The sequence below is a fragment of the Anopheles merus genome, chromosome 3L, assembly GCF_017562075.2.
Source record: "Anopheles merus strain MAF chromosome 3L, AmerM5.1, whole genome shotgun sequence".
Taxonomy (NCBI): domain Eukaryota; kingdom Metazoa; phylum Arthropoda; class Insecta; order Diptera; family Culicidae; genus Anopheles; species Anopheles merus.
This window is the reverse complement of record NC_054085.1, coordinates 669,874-673,915: the sequence shown is the minus strand read 5'-3', so window position 1 is coordinate 673,915 and position 4,042 is coordinate 669,874.

Below are 4,042 nucleotides of genomic sequence, written 5' to 3'. Positions count from 1 at the left end.
GAAAAATCCACACCAGAAGTGACCTTAGGCAGTACCGACTGTTGGCGTGTTCAAACAATACGAGTAAAGTGTAAAACGGGTTGTTGGCTGAACAGGTCTAAATGAAACAAAATCGTATGAACTGGAGGACGAGGTTTGAATCCTTTCTGAACTAGCCGCCTTCGCTGACCCTTGTCCTGTGCCATGTCCAAAGCCGCTCACGGTCTCTTGCCCTCGCCAGTCCATTATCCTGGCCTTAATGACACACGTCTCCAAGTCATCTGGCCACTTAAATTAAAACCTACTACGCCCCCCTCCGCAATGGCGGATTTAACGGTAAGCGGACTGAGTGGCCGCGGGAAGCCCCGTAGATATAAAGTCCAGTATATATGGTGTGCACAGTAGTCTCATCGTGGGCCTCCGTGGACGATAGAGGCTCCATGGACGAAGGGACTCAAAGACTACAGGTTGCCCATATATGAAGGATTCCGACCAAAGCCTCCCACTACCCCAAAACAAAAAAAATTAAAGTGTATTTGATTCACAGCCAAGTGACGAAATCAACCCCCCCCCCCCCCCCCCACCGCAAAACACCTGGGTTGTTAGTTTCCATGCGTTCAACATGGCCTGGCTAGTGAACCCAGCCGAACTTGTTACGACAATGAGTGTGCTTCCACACAAACGATGATGATTTCGTCAGATTTGATAAAAATAAAATAACTACGTTAAAATTGTAATCGATGTGATTCGGTATAGATGCTATCCGAACATTCCCGGGCTGTATCCATCCATAAGCGACCCCGATAGTCCGGAAGGTACAAGTAGGCACAACACCTTCGATAGGTGCAAGACAACGCAAACGATTCCGACCGGAACTCGCCGCTCCAACGGGTATGAGTTGCTTATAATTTCTTGTACCTAGTGATCCTACTGGTCTTCTCAATCTCGTTGCATTTACGTGTCGGAACCGATTCTAAGGCCATAAGGCCATATAATAAGGTTAGATAAAAGAGAAGGATTAGTAGAAAAGGATTTCTTTTGTTGGTTTGTTATTTCTTAGCTTAAACTATAAAAACTAGATACCTGTTATAAACCTAAATTTATGTATTTTGATTGTTTACAAAAAACAGATAAATTTATATTTTCTAAAAAACCATATTTTAACTAAATCGAGTGATAAAACATCTCAAATAGCTCAAACAGCGATAAAACATCCTTTCTTGCGAGCTTTTAAACATGGTTTTTAATATTATTTAGTTTTCCACTGCTATATCAACTGGGGTGGAGCAGTAGATATGGCTAACCGACTGAAAAGGTATTTTTTATATGAAGTTTTCAACTGCATATCCCGCTGCTCGACTTTTTAACCACGTTGCTATGGCGGCAAATACCATTCCACTCCACTGCCAAACCGATCGGTTAGCGAAGATTCTGATTGAGAAAACGCAATTGGATAATATTGGAATTTTGCTAACCGATCGACTAAATTATCCACTCCGTTATCGACTTTCGTTCCCGATCAGGCCCAGTGATAGTAGATCTTGGGCAAAGTGCCCTTGCCCAGTATCTCATTAGGTTTAGTATATTAGTTAGATTTAGTTTATAAGAACATTGTTCAGCCATGTGGCAAACAGTGAGATATATATTGAAATATGAATATTAAAAGGGAAAGGGTATTTTTTATATGAAGTTTTCAACTGCATATCCCTCTGCTTGACTTTTTAACCACGTTGCTATGGCGGCAAACACCATTCCACTCCACTGCCAAACCGATCGGTTAGCGAAGATTCTGATTAAGAAAACGCAATTGGATAACACTGGAATTTTGCTAACCGATCGACTAAATTATCCACTCCGTTATCGACTTTCGTTCCCGATCAGGCCCAGTGATAGTAGATCTTGGGAAAAGTGCCCTTGCCCAGTATTTCATTAGGTTTAGTATATTAGTTAGATTTAGTTTATAAGAACATTGTTCAGCCATGTGGCAAACAGTGAGATATATATTGAAATATGAATATTAAAAGTGAAAGTGGTGTGCTGACATTTTATTCTGGCTTATAAAACCCTGTTTTTTTAGATTTTTTTCGATCTGATTGAAGTTGATGATACCTGAATTTATAAGACGAAATGCTGAAACGTGCTGGACTTTTCTATGTGAGTGCCGGTATTACAGGGTTCACCTAGCCAATCGCGCGTCGTCAAAGCGTTATCGGTCGCCGTAAATACTTTTTCGGGCGACGTAAACCCTCAATTGGGCACTGTCATTTCTATTCGGGCCTTTTGAAGTATGAATCGGGCAAAGTACAGAATGAAAGTGTCCTACTCGTGAAGGTGTCAAATCGGTAGCTCCGGCATGTTTGATCCATTAGGTTGTTTAGAAATACGTAGTTTTCATGTTGTTAAACTTAGTATGTATTATTTTAAAATGTTAACCTAATTTTATCACCAAACATACACTCAAAAATATATAACCAAATTGCATTGTACGGGTTTGAATTAAAAAAATTAAATTAGGAATTTGAATCATTTTTATTTGTAATTCAACTTAAAAATAGTGAATTTTCTTACAGATCAGTTAAACTACTCGCAAAAAAGTATTATTTTACAACTAGAAAGCAAGAAAATATAGAGCAGGTCGCATTCATTCTGCACTATGCCCGATTCATTCTTCACAAGTCCCGAATAGAAATGACAGTGCCCAATTGAGGGTTTACGTCGCCCGAAAAAGTATTTACGGCGACCAATAACGCTTTGACGACGCCCGATTAGCTAGGTAAACCCTGTATATGGGTGCGATATAATTCCAGCTTCGTCTCAGCCTCGCTTTTTCAGGCTATAGAATGACCGGTTTGCAGCCACCATGCTTGCAAGGAACTCAGCATGTGTCGGTGTCTACAATTTATTTCATAACTATAATTTGATTGTACTTTCTTGAATTCAAATCATTCGCCCTTGTATTCGATAGCGACCCGTAGACGCTTTTAAAAGTCATTGCAAACCGCACGCACAACATCATTTGGATTTTCTCCACATATTTTAACCAAATGATGCTTGAATTAATCCTAACGTCCTAAAGCAGTGGTCGGCAATCTTTTAAGGTAAAGAGCCAAATTTAATGAATGATCGAGAGCCGCGGGCCGTAGAAACATAAATTGATCATGGACCTAAATAAACATGGACCTGCATTATTGGAAATGTAAATTTGACGTGTAAATTTTACACGTTTTTAATCAATTATAATGAGTGAAAAACAACAAATAAAATGTTTAAGTCCCATCATGAAGGTTTCATAACATAGAATTCCAAAATAATTGAATAAATTAGCAACTAAAATGATTGCTAAAAACGATATAATTTGCACCGTCTTGAAAATAAGCTGTCGTAAGAATTTAACATATCTTCTTCTTCTATTTGGCGTAACGTCCTACGTGGACATACCGGCCTATACAGGCTTTCAAGACTTAATTCATTACCATGAAGCCGGATAGTCAATCCTTGCTACGGGAGGAAGGTCCATTCTGGGCTTGAACCTATGACGGACATGTTATTGAGTCGTTCAAGCTGACGACTGTACCATGGGTCCCCCCAACATATAATTAGAGCAAAAAAGAATGTGAATCCAGGCACATGATATTTATGTATGATTTACGTAAAAAAGTAACCTTTTTAATCTAATTTAAAGTTTTTAATGTTAAAGTTTGTAAAATGTTTCACTTGAGAAAAAGTCGTTTCAGCTTGGGGAAAAATGGTCGGTATGTTTTGACAGGAGCAACATCATGAGGCTATGGTATAAGCTAAGGTCGCTACAATATACTAGCTTTGCTGTATGTATACAATACAGGGTTTACCTAGCCAATCCGGCATCGTCAAAGCGTTATCAGTTACTTTTTCGGGCGACGTAAACCCCCAATTGGGACCCTCATTCGGGTCTTGTGAAGAATGTGAAGCACCGACCGTTGTCCTAAAGGCTTAACTTCATCGAACTTTTATAGCACATATCCCCTATTACTGAAGTTTAATGGGCTCTAATTCAGAGGTCGGTAATCTTTTACAGAAACGGGCC